Source organism: Poecile atricapillus, chromosome Z (genome assembly GCF_030490865.1).
Source record: "Poecile atricapillus isolate bPoeAtr1 chromosome Z, bPoeAtr1.hap1, whole genome shotgun sequence".
Classification (NCBI taxonomy): Eukaryota; Metazoa; Chordata; class Aves; order Passeriformes; family Paridae; genus Poecile; species Poecile atricapillus.
The window spans coordinates 122,828,302-122,845,908 of record NC_081289.1 but is presented as its reverse complement, the minus strand read 5'-3'; the positions used below and the strand labels follow the sequence as shown (position 1 = coordinate 122,845,908).

The window sequence follows — 17,607 nt, the reverse complement described above, 5'->3', positions numbered from 1 at the left end:
TTTTTTTTTCCAATTTTATTTCCTTTTGTTTGTCATTAGAGGGGAGAAAGGACATGTTACTGAGTCAGGAAAATATTACGGTTTCAAGTTCTTTCCTTCAGAAGGCACTGGGAACTTTTAGATGGTGTAAACCACACTGACCTGATAATTTGCTTATGGAGTAGCAAATACAATGGTTCATTTTGGTGTTATTATTTCTGGAAACTAGTGTGGTTCATGTCATGGAGATGCCATACCACATATAGTGAGTTAATAGGAATTGCTGCCACAGGAAGAAGTGTGATGTAATGCATAGAGCTGCCTGTCCCAATTGCTGCATTTGACTTCTGCCTCTGTTATTAATCTGCTAATATTAGAAAAGGTAGTGATTTTCTTACTCCTCTTGTCGACTTAGGTTGCAGGGTCTTTTTGCATGTATTGAGCCTCAGTTTGTGTCACTATGCTTTAGTGGCCTCATTTGCTATGGTACTGCAATTTTTCCTTGCAGAGTTTCTCATTAGCTCTCAGAAACTCACTGTATTGTGTGGAATCCTGACGACACTTGAATATTTATTCTACAAGAAGAAAGCTAGTAATACTTTCCAGAGCATGGTTTAATATTTCATTTGGTCGTGTGCTGATTCAACTGCAGGCTGATGCCAAAAGGGATACTTCAGCCTATTCTTTCCCTCTCTTGCATCAGCCCCCAGTCCCAAGGTGAGTTCAAGGTAAGCAGCTGAATCAAAAAAAAACCCACTAACTGCCTGGGAAGGAAAACTAAACCAGGAAACTCTGCTGGCCTGGCTTGTCCTGTGGATGAGAAATTACTAGATGCAACAAAAGGGACTAAGACACAATAAGCAGCTGGAAGTAGGTGGGGAGAGTGATACTGTTTCTTTCAGCAACAGGTAATAAATATACCAGATGAGACACAGTATGGAAACCTAGGCTTATTAAGCGCTGCATTTTACAACCATATTTTGAACACAAGAGTGTCCTGTAATGGATGTGACAGCCCAGCTACAGTTCTGATATTAGTTAGTGATACTTCACTAATGTTTCAGTGTTCTTCACTGGGCGTATTTTTTTCTAATACAACTTTGTAATTGTTTTTTTTCCTAAAGTAACAGTTATCTTTGTTATCCAGTTTAAAATTTCAGGGCATATTTCTGATGCCTAGATATAACCTTTTATTTAATTTTTATTTAATCTGAAGTTCACTTAACTCTGAAAATTAGGTGACAGGAGCTGCTCTTGATGTGATAGTTTCTATAGACCTTATATTCATAATTTCCCCTTTAGACTCAGACAAGAAATTTGATTTGTCCTTGAGAATTACTTGTGTAATTTGAGTTGATTCATTTTTCACTCACTGCCCTTTCTCTTAAAAAATGTATACAACAGGTTAGATTGGTTTATTTGATCTTGCTTTCTTTGTGAGCCTCATGTAATAAGATCTTGTGTTGAAGGACCTATATTTTCTTCCCCACTCACCATAAGTTTCCATGAAACAAAAAAAAGGGTGAACAGGACAGAGGAAGAGAGACATGAAATATTAACATGATTTTGGAAAATGCAGTGACTAACTTGACTCGAGGAGCCTTTACACATGCTTGTGAGGACATGAATGTTTCCCGTCAGTTGCATTCATGGGTGAGGTTGCTGAGTGAATTCAGCTAAGCAGGAGGAACAGCAGTTCAGCAGCAAAAAAAGCAAGTGTGCCTCTGAGAATGCTGCAGCCCAACAGGGACCCTGGCTCTCAAGCCGTCTGTGAAACTGACCTAGCCAATGATGTTGCTGAGATTTCACATCTGTTATTTCTTACTGCCCACTTCTTTGGCAACGGCCAGTCTTCATTTTTTCCATTATAGGCAGCTGCTGGAACTAGAAAGAGCTTGAGCTCATTTTCAGATGTGCTAAATAGACTACATTTTACCTTTCTTCCCTCCCTCCCCCACCCCCTGTTCTTCTACCACATACTGCAGCATACTGACTTGTTTCCAAAGTGCAGGATTTGTGAGTTGCGTGCTCAACTTGTGTCTGAAGATATGCAGATGTGTTACCATTGTGCATGCAAATAATTTTTTTAAAAAACAGGGCCATCATAACATCTGGGAAAAGATACATTCTTAAAAAAGAAACTGCCAGTGAAAGGAGAAATCTATATACATTGTGTCAGAGCTCACCAACATTTTCATTGAAACCTGCTTTCAACCCTGGCTTACTAGACTTTATGAAGAAATTAAGTGCACAGAGCTCAGTGGTGGAGCTGAGTACTTTATTACCAACTAGAACTGAGCTTCTTGAAATAAGAATTCTTTTTGCATTTCTTGAGGCTATCCTACCATTTTTCTTCAATGCCCCATAGCAGAATTCTCTTACATCCTTCTGGCCCTTTTTAGCTTAAACTATTGGAGCTGTTAGATTATTTCCCAAAACTATTAAATGGAGGAAGGTATTACAGCCTCTAAGCAAGCTAGAAAATAACCTGCTGATGGCTGTTCAAATTTATGCATCTAAAATTGTGGAATTGAAATGTAAGAATACGTTTTCCCAATAATTTATAGAGGCAGGAAGAAGCATTCAGTGATAGTTACAAACTGAGGCCAGCCTGATGAGCAAAGGTTGCTGGCTGCACTTGTTGTGAATACCAGGAGCCAGCAGAATTCCTTCACTGATTTTTAAATCAGCATGAAATAATAGCAGGGATGTGACTTAATCAAGGTCATCTACTAATATTTGTAGTAAGGTATCCTTGACGGCTGAGTGCTGTGGTCTGATCATGTTGCTGCAGTTCTGCGTAGGGGCAGTGCTTCCCTCAGAGCAGTGGTCACCTGGTAGGTAGTGCACAAGGACTTGAGACAAGGACTGTACAACAGTGAGAGAATATTACCAGCTTTCAGTGCCATGGAATGGGTGAGAGGAATGGATGGGAGGGGGTGAGGTAACATACCTGACGCAAAGGTGGGTCAATCTTATGCTATATATGCCTCCTAAAATACTTCCAGATGTCCATGAAATATGCATTTAAAATAAGTATTTTATTGTTTCTAAATATTGTTATTCTGGTGAAATATAGTTTTAAAGCCTGATAAAATTCTATACTGCTGTAATTGAAAAAAATTGCTGTACCAAATGTAGGCTAATTACTTTCTTTGATTCTGCACTTTTTATGTCTCTTTTAATCTGTTTTTTTTCCCTAAAGCAAAATAGTTTTGTCTACTTGTAGAAGGTTGCCATTGTCCTTTACCAGATGGTTTTTTAATCCATTTCTTACAGAAATCATGCAGGAAGATAAATATTTTCATAAAGATTCTTTTAGGGGTTAAGTCTAATGCAGTAGACAGTGAAAAAAATTATAATCTCTAAAGATTTATGGATTTTATTAAATGAAGGAAAAATCTTTCCCCACAGAATTTTTTTTTTTTTTTTTCATGTATTGGAAAAGTTGAATCTGAGAACAAAAAGAAATTCTATACTAGGGAGGTTGAAAACATCCCTTGAAATCCAGCTAGTTTTCCAGACTGCATTGGGCATATTTCTCTCTTGAAATGGGCTACTATTATTCATATTTCTTCCTGAAACTGTCAAATCCATTAGAAGTATGATAATAAAATACTCTTGCATGGGCATAGTTAAAGGCAACATTATATTTAGTGCAATTAAAGCATTTTCTAGGTCTGCCTCCCTGCCATTCTCATAGGTGGTTATCAAGTTCTTTTTATTTGTTACTGTATTTTATTTTTTTTTAATGATTGTTTTTCTGACAGCTGGAGGGACTCTAACTCAGAGTTACTACTAGCATGCTAAGGCTATGTAATGTAGAAGGAATGCTCATTGGGGATGGCTTTGTCTGCAAGTGAAATAATATAAGTGAATAAAAAGAAAACGGACCAGATGCCACTGCTTTCACTTGGGAAGTCTTTATCCCATTTATTTTTACTTCATTTAATTACCAATCTTTGTGTATAGTTCCTTCTTATTAAAGGAAATTAATGAACAGTAATAGCACACTAATTTTGTTACATTTCAGCAAACTATTTCAAAAATACATCACCCTCATTTTAGGATGGTGCTCAACTAGCAGCAATAAAATAGGTATTAGGATTAGCTGTGCAAAACTGTATTTTTGAGCTTGTTTTGTGACAGTCTGAAAGACTGCTATATTCTTTTTTTCCAAATGAGTCTGCAGGCACAGCTCAAAATATTAAACCTACGGAAAGCCTGTAAGAAGGTTTGTGTGTTTCCAGGTATTTGAGTATTCTTAGAAGTAATCTGGTTATGTTGGCACACTTTTAATAATTTTACCTGTTAAAGCATCAAATAGCTCTACATACCATGAACAACCTTCTAATGTTCCCTGAGTTCAATTCAAAATTACTAAATTATTGTATGTTTGAAGTGTGTTGCAATCATCAGAGAAAAGAAATTGTTTCTTGACTGAGGTTATGGAATGTAGTAGTTGTCTGTAGTTGTGATGGTCTTAGGAAACATCCAGAAAGGGGAAGGGGGCAGGAAGGGCTTTACATAGATCTTCTTCAATAATACTCTGGAAAAGTGAAAAGTTTCTGCATTCACTTCTGAGTACCAAGTCTCAACTTCTCTGTTAAAAGCATTTCTGTTTTTAAAAGTTGTCTTTGTGGAGTCAACTTTCACAAAGGTTGATGAGTAACAGATAAGAAAGGGATTAATTTGAAGCAAAAGAGTTAAAAAAATAAAAGCTAGTGGCTAGAGAGCAAAGAAACAAAAGCTGAAAGCTTAATTCTCTGTCTCCCACAAAGTAAATAACAGTTCTTCCCACACCCTAAGATGGGAGCCAGTAAACTTTCAGGTGTCCAAATGTGAGGTGCATGAAGTGTTAGGCTGTTTCAGGAGCTTCTGAGCAACTCCTAAAGGTTGTGATGATGTCACCTCAATTCAGCATTGTGCCCAGCTGCTTTGGGCTTAATAGTAGGGTCTAAAGTATAGCAGAAAGCACAGAGCAAAAACCCTTTGAGAAGGGTTTTGTTCAGTCATTTTAAAACTAGACTGTAGAAAGGACAAGAAATAAGCTTAATTAATCTGGTGCACTGCAAGAAAACCACAGGGCTCACTTGCTTTCTCAGAGTGTAAGTGCTTAGACATCTGCAAAACTTAGGACAAAGTTTTTATTCCTTTTATTCTGTAGGCGAATGGTACTGAGTATATTACAGCTCCTGCTCTGCAAGTCTTTATTCACATTGCTTAGATGCATGAAAATTCCTTTCAAGGATGACAAGTGTTTTGCATAAGTAGAGCTCAGTTTCTTTAGCTGTTGCATTATTTCCCTTTTGAAAAAATATTTTGAATCTAAACAAGGTCTTTGATTCCATTTTTTTTCCTTCTTATTACAGGCTAACCAAAAATTGTCAGCCTCATAATAGATCATGCAAAAATTGTTTGTTCCTTGAATGAGTTCTTCATCTTTGCCATGGCTAGTCATCCGTTTCACTAACTGTGTTGCGTTTGATGACTAGAGAAATGGGGCAGCCTTTTTCCCCCTTTGTGACTGCTGTTGTGACAGAGCAGCTGATAAGTATATTGAGATCAGCCCACTTGCTGGGGCCATCAGCTTCATCTGAGGCTTGTTCTTGTTCTCACAGTTCAGTAACTGAATTTTGGGAGGGCCCTTGAGTAAGATGCAGTCCATTTGTTCTGCTAACAGCCCAGCTGTGGATATATAAAGTCCCCTTTCCCTGTTGTTCTTTGCAACAACCGGCTTAATTGTTACCGACTCATAGGAACCAATTAGATTAACAGATGTTAAAGGGAGCCAGTTTCAGGTCTTGGTGGGAAGCAGTAATTTGAGAAGCCTTGTGTAAGGGCTTGCTAACACCTAGGTGATGAGTGTCTGGGTTTGAGGCTATGGGTGCCATGAAACTTGCATCATTTTTCTCTTGTTTGCTGAGGCCAGATGGGGATGTTTGTAAGAATAGCAGCCAGAACACATTCTTACTTATTTTAGCAAATGACAGCATATTCTAGAAGCTCATCCTAGGTTTTGTTGCAAATTTCCCATACTGCATTAAGCTCTGTTGATCCCCTACATTCATGCTGGCTTGTATGTGTCTTGTGGAGAGGGTTTATTTTGGTTTTCCATATTAAATGGCAAGTTAGTTAAAATATTAAATACCATAACAATTTGATGTGGCAGAGATCTATTAGTTCATCTACTTAATCCATTGCTGATTCAGAATTGCTTCCTGCTGGGTGCAACCTGAGAGAAAGTTTTAGTACTTTCCATGTTGGAAATGAGGTCAGGAGACTTCTTTTCTTGTTCCTACAGTGACTTAAATTGTTTTGGTCAGTGCTGCAATAGCAAGATCTGCTCTCAACAATGGTTCAGACTTACAGATGTGTATGTGGATAATGAAAGGCAATTTGCTTATGGCTTTTCAAAAATTTAGTAAGAGTTTCAAGGGTATTCAGAGGAGCTGAATTTTAAAACATATGTCTTCATTTGTATGTTTTCTCTCTCACCTTCTGATTTATAAAGTATTGATTCTTACATGCCCACTTGCACCTTGAACAGTACATACAATAGTATTCGAATGGTTTTGAAATCATAGAACACAATAAGAGCTTTTAACAACTAAGGCCCAGTCAGTGTTGTTTACTTACTAGTATTAATTTTATTTGGTTGATTGAAGAAAAAATAACCCAGCCATATGATTTAACTTCGTCTATGTCCCTGCAGTTTTTGGCTTGTTCCATCTTATATTTGGGTGGAATGGCATACCATTGTTATCAAAAACTGTCAAATAAATAAATACTTGCTTTTCTCTGTGAGGAAAAAAAATGGGAGTTCTTTCATTTGTGAATTTTTTACACAGTAAAGAGGACACATTGGGATTCATGTATGTGGATCTTGTTGCACATTCAGTCAGAAATTACCATTAGCAGATGAAAAGCATTTCTGTAACTATGTCTTGGTTTTCGTTTCACCAAAATTTGGTGCAAAATAGTCTGGCATGTGACCAAGGATATTGCCTGCATGCTTAGTGTCTTGAAGCAAATATGTAAACTGACAGATTCCTCTCTGTCTCACCACAGTAATGAAATTGTAAAATGTAATTATGGGCACCATGGTTGAGGCTCCTAAATGTGTGACTCAAGGAAAACACTAGATATGACTCATGATAAAATCACAAGAGCTGGAAATCATTTGAGCTCACTTGGTTTTGATAGGTATCGGCTATAGTTGCACATTTCTTTACAGGATCATGCTTGTAGGTTCAGCTAGCAGCATATTTTTGTGGTATTATCCATGCTAATAAAAAGGAAATTAAAAACACTGGGAACTGTTCAGTGGTGTTTTGAGGATGGAACTTTGTTTTCTGTGCCAGTTGATGAAATAATAAGTATTGATTTAAGTAATTATACCCATGCTTCACAAAGGGACTATATAAGTTTGACTTCATATTCGCAGAACATAATATATTAAATAATGTGACACAGAACTTTACAGTTTGATTCATTGGAAGCTAGTGTATTATAAAACATAATGTATTTAATAACAGGATCACTTTCCAAAATATGTCCATAAAGCTGGATTTTGATATTCCTATGAATATTTACAATCTTATCCAACAGAAACAGGAGTCAGAATAGCAGACTCTTGGGTGAAGAGAAAATGAGACCATTTTCCATTTGAGTTTAATCTGTAGATCAGTTCCATATTCTCAGCTGTTTGTATATGTTAGTCCCATTTCCTGACTGGCAAAGAGTGCAATGATGCAGTGTCTATTGTATAGGTCCAGCAATTTGCAGCATGCCTAAATCAGTGAGAATTATATGAAGTTATGTATTTTGTCAGATTTTCCAACCAGGGTGGCCTAATCCACCCAATTTTTTAGACATTTTTAAAATGTTGGCGATGTTCAAACTTGGAATAATCAGCACAACTGGAAGAGTTGTTACATGATCCACCTGGAATTAATCCTTGAAGTGAGAAACAGCTGTGACTTTTTCAAGAGCTATTCATGTGCTGTTTGTGTGCATGCAGTTACATTTGAACAGGGAAGGGTATCTCCGTATCTGCAGTAACATGGGTGTACATCTGCCCAGTGTTCTCTGAAGGTAGGTGTAAAACTCAGGTTAGCTTCAGCGAGAGCTGCTACACCTTTAACAGTGGAGTATATGTTGAAATACACCTCATGATAAAACAGTCTTCTAGGGCTTCACAGAATCTGGCATGTTATTTGAAAATCCTGCAAAAGGTTGTTCCTAGAACACTATTAAATAGCTTTATTTCTTCCATCTCATTATATTTGAGGCTTTTTTTTATCACTTCTGGAGTCTGTAAATCACAGGGTTAAAAGAGGCTCAGAGAGAAATGTTGCAGAAAAATAGCCACGGATGTTTCAGAAGTCTTTGAGGAGAACAAGAGATAGAGAACAGTAGATAAAACACTGGACCTTTTGTTATTACCCTAATTATTTTTGGAACAAAAGCAGTGTTCGTCTTTGGAACATGAGTGTATTAAGATGGAAAAACCTGTTGAATCTTTTGTGAATGGCTCATATTCTCCTACTTTTTAATTTATAAATAATAATTTATTAATTATTATTTATTAATTTAATTAAGAATATTAAAACTTATAAATATTAATTTGCAAATCACCACTTAATTTGTTTAAATTCTTTGATTTGAGGATCGAGAAAAAAATCTAGTCAGAGTGAACACTGTCTCTCAAAGCCTTACCAGTCTGATATTTCTATGACACAGTCTAAAGCAAAGTCTGTTGAGTAAAACATTTATCATTTGACCTGAATTTATTAGAATAGATGGTTTTGCCATAGAAAAGTTATTTAAACTGTGATAGAATGGAGTTGGTTTGCTGAAGTGTGATGAAGTACATGCTGCAGTAAGGAACATACTATTTTAATTAAATGGATGTACAAGTCTTTGTGATCTTATTATTCTGATCAGTTCCTGATAAAGATCTAGACAGATTTTTCCAGTTCCTAAAACATTTTGCTGACTTGTGCACAATAGCTAATACAATAAGGGTTGACAGCAGTTATACTGATTAACTTATTGGCTTTATAATTTTCATAAAATAAGAGGCATTGTCCCAGATCATTATTACTACCTTTAGTTCTTAAATGTTAGCATTAGTGTTACTTACTACTGTAGTTATATCTGTTAGTTATAGCTGAACAAAATTACCTGCTTTCTCTTTTTGAAAGGTAAATTGAACTGTGTCCCTTTGTTTCAAGGCAGAGATCAGCTTTTGGTACAGAGCAATTCTTGGTAGGTGACTTGTCCTTTATAAAGTAGAAAATGCTAAGGGAAGCTATAGTTTTGCAGGAGGAAAGAAGAAAAACTTGAGATGCTAAATCACACAGATATTTGTTAAGTTGTATACATTATATCCAATATTAGTGAATCAAGGGTAGATTCCAGTCCTTTCTTTGCTGAGTGGGAAACTTTCCTATAGCTATATTCAGAGAGAAGCATTCCATACTGCATAACTTCTGCTTCTTTTCAGCCATTGTAGGAATATACTCCAGAGTTTACAGTGTTGTAGAAACTATAAATTATGTAGCTTCTGTCACTGCAGTTTTCTAGCACAGTATTTTGTTTACCCATAGCTGCCACCTTTGAAATGCAGAGTTGCTTCATACAGTTCTTTGTTGTTCTAAGCTGACATTTACATGTTATAAAAAATAATTAGTATTCAAACAATAATTTTAGGTTTGAGAGACAATTTGTAATTCTTTATCTTAAAAGAGGTTGCTACTGTACCTTTAGTGAGAGCAACCATTTTGGTTGTGGTGATGTACAACTGAAGTGGGGACAGTGAGGTTTGATCTAGAAGTTATAAGATGTTCTTCCTGAAAGTGGGTGATGAGTTTGTTGGTTTTTCTTATCCAAGGGTTAATAAGAAAACACTAGTTCTTTGCAGAGTCTCTTGCTCTCAGGTTCAAAGTCTTACTGCCCTCCCCTTCACATTTTCAAAATTACTTTAGTTCAGAAAGGGAAGGAAAATAGAGAAGTGCAGAGCAGATGGGAGGCTGATGGATAAGCTCCTGTAGCAACAGTTTGAATGTTGGTCAATAACAAGTACACCATGCTTGTTTGGAAAAGGATATTGGGCCAAGACTGTTTTGAAATGTGCCTTTATCAAATCTCTTTCTAACTTAGTGTTCTCCAGAGTACTTTACAGTTGTTTCAACTTGCCATTTACCAGCTGATGCTGCCTGATAACAAGCTGATGAAGAATTTTCTGTGAACTTTCTTTAAACCTGAAACTTTATGAAGTCAGTATTTTTCGTAGGTCTGTATTACAGCCTTTGACAAGAATGGAGTTGTTGGCACCAACTAGACAGATTAGTTTGCTCTGAAACAGCAAACAAAGCTGGACACATTTCATGCAGAAGTCCTGAGTTGTGTCCTTGTTCACTCATATTAGGTAAAGATTTTGAAAGTCTTATCTGTTTGATGTAATTAACTCTTGTGATGGAGGAAAGTTCTAATGATTTCTCCATATAGACTGTGTCTTTTAGCTGTAGTTCATAAGTGTTTCTTTGACTGTCTTGCTTTGTTTTACATGCTTTTGTGTTGGGTTTTGGTTTGGGGGCTTCTTTTTTTTCCCCAATGCAAAATAAAAAGAAAAATTCCAGGAAGGGACAATAGCTGTATAACAGACAAAAACACATTGCATACTAATGCTGAAAATCACTAGAAATACTTTGAAAAAACCTTCTTGCTATGTTGGTTAGAAAACTGGGTCATCTGTGTGTTTCATTACTGTGGTCTGATTTATATTGTCTAATTGCAGCTAGATTTTCAGGGCTTTCGAAATATTCATTCCATTAGGAAAAGCGGTAGTTCTTTGTTTAAAGGAAAATTTCTGGCAGGAGCTAAGAAAGTCTGTAAATACACACACCTGTTTTGTGTGTATACATCTGTGCAAAAATTTTCACTGTAATAAAAGTGCCTGTTGTATCATAATCAGAGGCTGTTGTGGGTTGCTGTCTGGAAACAGTTTGAGTCCTTGAATAAGATGCACTGTACACTGAAGCTGGATTCCTCAGTACAGTCCATTTTGTTTGGTTTTATTTTAATTAATTTTTTTTTTTTTTAAGAAAGAGTGGCTGCACAGTAATTCTTCAATAGGAGTGGGAAAGTATTTGATAAATTTGATAAAGAGACTTGTCAGGGTTTCATTTTATAGCAAAAACATGGCTTGAAAGTTTGGGGGGGTGAATCATATTATTTTCTTTTCTTTTCTTTTTTTAATAAATTTTTTGGAAAACAAACTAGACAAGAGGGCCATGTAGAATAGGATGGACAAGAAAATGTTCAAGTTTATGCTGGTGTGAATTTTCATTAGATTTTAGTTTGTTGAGTCTGTATTTCACTTATACTGTCAGACTTTATGGATAATGTGGCCTCAAAGGTGATGGACATTAATGTCAGGTCAAGCCCTTAACTCCCATTTTGGTGTGCTGATAACATATGAACAGTACTAGGAGGAGGCAATACAGTGGCTTGACCAGTGCTGCTGAACATCAAGGACTGTCTCTGGTACATGAAAGTGGTGATTTATGATCTGGTATCTTCTGCAGCACTTTTATTTGGTATGCTGCTGTTGTGCATGTTTATGTTAGGCCGGCAAATCTGTTTTGTGGTGTGCAGTTCCTCTGCAGAAATCAGACATAAAATTGTGAGAAAAGAGAAAATTTTAGATCATCTTAAGTCTGTAAACTTCCTGGTTGATTGTATTAATTTTGGAGGAGACATCTGGAAATCTGGCCCCAAATATGTTAAAACTCAGCAGGCAGCTATTAGTAAACATACAGAGGAACATCTGCAGCAGCTGCATCATGACTTTCTGTGCCTCTCTTCAAGACTTAGCTTCAATGACAACTTCTCTTACAAGCTATCTATTAAGACTTTGATGTAGAAGTGAAGAGAAGCAGATGTAAGATACGATCCTTCTGAGTTACTAGTGGGTATTACAAAACAACAGAGATGCAAGTGGCTTAGCAGCTGTTTCCAGTTAGCCATGACTTCTTGTGTAACTTGGTGGTGATGCTTTAATCCAAAGATGGAAGAGTATGGGTTTCTCTTCCACTAATACAATATAAATATTTGCACAGGAGAAAAACAATTATGCAGAGCATTATTCAGTGATGTTGTGAGTCCCAAATGTAGAATCACACTGATTATCTTTCAAACCACCCCCCCTTTTTTTTAAGAAACTTTTGTAAGGCTAGATGATCATATATTCTATCTTTATGATAATTTTCAGGCCATTAATATATTTATATTCCAGTATTTCATTCACTTGAATGTTTTCTCTTATCACCATATGTTCTCCCATCTACAGATGAAGCATGTCTCCTCAATTCTTCTTGTTTTCGTCATTAGTTTGTCATAATTTTCCTTTGTTCTTCCAATGCCAGCCAAAATGGAGACATTTGCTTCTTTTATTTGTAGTTAACTGTTATGAATCTCTGCAGTGGAAGGGAAGAACAAACAATAGGACAGGCAGGCTGGGTGACAGGATGAGTTTCTGCAGCTGCTTCAGTCTGACAGCATTCATACAGCAAGTTTTGCGAAAGGTCAGGTCTGACAGTAGCAGCAGAGCTTTTGTTTGGAGGGTAAGGTAGATGATTACAAAGAACTGACACCTTTGCATAGAGATTGAGAAAGTTTATTGCTGATTTTCTGGAAGTTAATGCAGGATCTCTTTGAAAGAGGAGATAGTGCAGCAGAAGTTTGTTTCTTCCTTGAGATGTGTTGATAGTAAGACAGATGGGTATCTGTGACAAAGTGTTAAGAGCATGGACTGGTAAAACATTAGCTACTTGCTTTGTCTTGCTATCATTGTGGTTCAGTTGTCCATTTCAGGATTATACTGGTAGACCAAGGTCAAATACACCCCTACAAAAGAATATGATCACTTGTCCAGTCTTGGCTCTTTAAGGACCTCTTATGGATCTACATTATTCTGCTTTAATTATTTGTTAAAATGTTCTCATACTGGCTATTGAAGGAGGCAATTTAAAGCTTTGATGAGCATGGCAAATCTCTACCTCTTGTCAGGACTGACTTCTGGGTTTTAAATGCAATTTTCATCAACTTGTGAAACAGCATAAGGAAAATTTGAATTAAGCTTGCATCCTTCCTACTTAAAACAGAAATCTGACTTCAGGCATCAGCTTCTTACTTAAGGACTTACATTTGGCTTGCCAAATGATTGTCTTAAAAGGTCTAAAAAGTTTTCCATTGCTCTTAGAATAATAACAACAGTGACAAATGGAGGGCCTGTAGATTGCACTCCATGAGGGAGAGGTGAGTGACAGGGGAGGGAGAGGTAAATACGAGTATCCTTCCTTTTTTCTTTGCCAAATGAATCGTGCAAAAAGAAGCTAGGCAGAAATTGAGAAGTCTGAATTAAAATGACGATGAAACAGAACAGGAAAATCAATTCAACCCACACCTGAGAAGCTAAATTTTTTTGCAGGGGAGGACAGCTATCAACAGAGTGAATTAATGCTAAGCTTAAAGGTCATTAAAAGCTTATTTTCAATTAGAAAGGTGTCTCATAGCTGAATACAATTTACTACACTAGAGAAGAAATATTTTCCAGACTGCTGTACATATTTTTCATACATGATTTTCTTCTAACTCTGTGGGATTAAAGAGTATATTTTCTCTCTATGCTCTAAGGTAAGTAGTGCAGTACTCTTGGAATTGGATACATTTTGAATATTATTTTCAGGTTTGTTTCAAACATTTGTCAGCTCCAGCTGATGACTGCAGTTGAAGAATAATGGATTCTTTTCAACTTTGTGAATGGTGTTTTTCAGAAAGCGGATGTTAGAGGCATTGATATTCAACTTGCAGAGCTCCTCATAGCAAGAAGCACCTTTTCTCTCAAAAGGGTTGTTTGTGTTTTGTTGGGTTTTTTTTAAGTAGCCCACTGTAACCTTCAATCCTGGAAAACAGGGATTAATTGCTGTGGTCACAAAACCCAGGCATATTTGTATACTTATATGTGAGTACGGAGAATTAAAAAATAAGCATATTCTTATAATCTACTATGTGAATAATGTCTGCATTATAAAAATGAAAATAAGGAAGAATGTTTTGCTTTCTTTACTGTCAGAGGCTTCTGTTAAGGAGAATTAAGTGGCTGGCTGAGAAAATATCCCAGAGACTGTGAAAACTTTGACTTTTACTTAGGATTTTACTCTGTTTGGGCATTAAGCTGGGACTTTGGACATCAAATGGCAGCTTAACCCACCTCAGATCATTTCCCATATTGGCATTTACTATTCACACTTCCTGCCAATTAGCTCTACCCTACACAAGCCCCGTTGATGCTTTCAAGGTTTTTTTGCTAATTTGTTTCTTCAGCTTCTGTTACACTGTGAAAAGCCCTGAAGACCTGAGTTTTGCCTTTCGCCTAGGTGGCTAAAATGGGATATGTGAAAGAGAAGCATAACATGTGGCTTAAGTAAGAGAATATTCCATTGATAGTTGCTTTTTTCCATTTTGGTACTCTATTTTCAATCTCCGTGGCTAAATCAGTGCTAAAAGCTTTTACAAAATCTGCCTGGCAGTATAATTTATGATTAGACCTGAGGGTTGAAGGCTGACTCAGCAGTGTATTTCACATAAACGAGTGCTTAGAGTTGAGGGTTGAAAAGGCAATTTCTCTGGCACACAGGCAATGTAGGACATTTTCAAAGCCTAGACAAACAGAGACAATGCAAGACAAAAAAAAAAAAAAAAATCAAAGGAGGGAATATTTCATGCTCTGACATGTAATTTTAATTGTTTTGGGGTTTTTGTTGTTCTCGCATGCCAAGTTAGCAGCAAAAGCTTGCTATTCTTTTACCTACATTTTGAGGAGCTTGTGTAATGCATCTAAATCCAAGTTCCTGAAACTATATGCTTGCTTTTGGACTGTCTGAACTCTTTTAGGAACATAATCTACTTTCTTCTCTCAGCATCATGGTGTAATAAGTGGGTTAAACCCAAATACATGTCAGATACTTCCTTGACAGGCTTGAAATCTGAAAAATGGCTGAATGTGCTCCTCCCTATAAAGTATTCTGTGGAGTGGGTTGAACAGTTTAAATTCAGCTTCTTCAGAATTGACTGTAAACTCTTACACAACTTTCAAAACTTTATTCAGTATTCTTAGATTAGGTTTATAACCTGTTTTGTCAGTAATGAGTACCTTAATTTTCTCCATGAAGAATAGGAATGCTTGGTTGTCTGATGGACTTGTACATTTCTCAGGAAAATCATGGACCAAAAGGAGCCTTCTGCTAAACTTTTGTGTCCTTCTCTCTCTGACCTCCAATTTCTTTCTTGAAATATGTTGCTAGGGAGTTACCTCCTTAGAATTTCAGTTTTTGAATCAGCCTTCTGGGCATATGGTTTAGAATATGGTAGGTCTTCCAAACTACCCAGGAAATATTTTCACAACAGAAAAGTCTTGTCATGACAAAATGCATCTGTTAAAGAGTAATTACTGCTGAAAATAAATGTCAGTTGAACTGAATAGATCATTACCATGCAGTACTGGAACCACATGACAAATGCATCTGAAATCTCTGTTTTCTCCAAATACGCAGTGAAATATCTACTTTGGAATCTTGAACTGAAGTAATTTTTTCTCTTATTCTTATTTCTCCATCTAACACTTTCAAGGGACTTCATTTTTTTCTCAGTTCTCATTAACACAATGGAGTCTTAGATTGAAAATACCTGGGAAACTTAGTTCAGATGTTTGACAAACAAATTCTGGGTTTTGTCTCAAATAAATTTTTATTGTGTGTTTCACAACTGAGTTTATAAATAAACTTGCACAGTCTGCAATTTAATCAAGCCTAATCTTTCCCCAGCACCCCCAGGAACTGCCAGTGATACAAACATTTGGGAATTCTAATTGTTTATACAGTGTTACCTAAATCCTTTCATCTGTTGAAGAGAAATTCTTTCCTGTCTGTTATCTGGAAACTAAATTACTGAAGTCGGTATCTGCTCTTCCTGATGGGAAAAAGGAAAACACAATTTTTAATTTTTTTTTTTTTTTATTTTTAAAATACAAGTTTATTAATAATGGAAACTGAGTCTTGTTGCTTTCTTTACTGTGTGTCCTTATAGACATCTTACAGATGTACTCTATCTTTCTATGTGATAGAACACTTACAACAGTTTTTAAACTAATTATTTATTGCAGTTGGAATGTTTAAATATAAATGTTAACACTGATTATTTAAAACTCTGAGAGGACACATTTTGTGCCTAGGATTAGTATGCCCAACTCACATGAGTGAGTGTAAAGGTGTTTTCAGTTAAGCATGTAATATTAAAAGCAGTCAGCACTTGATAGTCTAGAAAGAGATGGACTTTCTCAAAAAACATATTTCACCTTCCAGGAGGCCAGAGAAGCCTCCACTAGAGGCTTCCTGTCACTAATCCTATGTTGGGAAGTCGTATCTGATGTTCTGATTTTAAAAGCCTCCTGCAGTAAAATCAGTATATTGAAGATAAGAACAACAGGCTGGAAAAAATGTAGATTGCTTGAACTAGATAAAACCAGATAAAACCAACTGGAAGTTTGTTCTTTGAGAGCTTACTTGAACATTGTGTGCATATTCAGTTTTTTTAATATGCATGTGTAGCTGTAGTTTTGACTGTTGAACTCCCATGAGGAAATGAGCTCTAAGACAGAATTTGGAGGATAGTCATGGTAGATGAGGTCAGGAAGAGAGCTCACGCCAAAAAAGCCCTGAATGCAGCACAAGAATGTGATGCAATAATCTTTAATTCTTGCTGCAGACTGCTCAGTGTGTGGTGGGGTTTTTGTTCCTCTTCCCTGTTTTTCCCAAGTGCACAAGTCTAATCTGTCAGCTGGTGTGATGAATGGTACTAGCCTGTAGCAGGAGAGTGATGTGGTAAGCCCTTCCCTGCTTCAGGACATTTCATGCTGCAAAGCTGTGTTGCAGACCCAGCTCTGTCCAGAAGGACTGACTGTGGGGCAGGGAGAGGCCACAGCCAGATTTGTCTGTCTGTGCAAGAAGGATTGACCTGCAGGGAATCATTTGGAAAGCTAAGTGGTGCATGTCTTTCTGCATGCTCAGGATAATCAGCAGCTTCATGATCACAATTAACATCCTTGCTCTGAGCCCATGGCATGAAGAAAGCTGTTCTCCCCAGGTCTCTCTGAAATTTTGGGGTGGGTCTTGCTTAGCACTCTCCAACCGGTTTCGCGGGACCACAGGCTTCTTGTGTGACTCCCTCTGGTCACATCAGCCCACCTGCTCAGTATCAGAGCCAAACAAAGGCTGGGCTGTTCAGTGCAGGGGCAGAAGCGCTGCTCCTCAGGCCACTCACTGCTGTAATTTTCAAGCACAAATGTTGCAGCTGGGAGCTGGATCACCCAATACCTTTTTTTGAGGTGGGTTTAGGTGCTTATTTATTTATTTTAATTGCAAGGATTGCCAGGATTTGGTGTTGTGGTGGAGTCAGCAGGCTTTCATGTATGAAAAATAGAAAGAGAACTTTTTAGAACTTTGGAGTGTATTGCTTAAGTATAGGTGCAGTTGTAATGTGGGTAAAGGAGAGAGAACTTTT

General features: G+C 37.0%; 1 protein-coding gene across 4 annotated transcripts in view; it reads left to right on the top strand.

The window, feature by feature from the left end:
- The window catches only part of LHFPL2 (LHFPL tetraspan subfamily member 2), a 121,861-nt gene that overhangs the window by 65,945 nt on the left and 38,309 nt on the right, over nt 1–17,607 (top strand). The window lies entirely within an intron of this gene.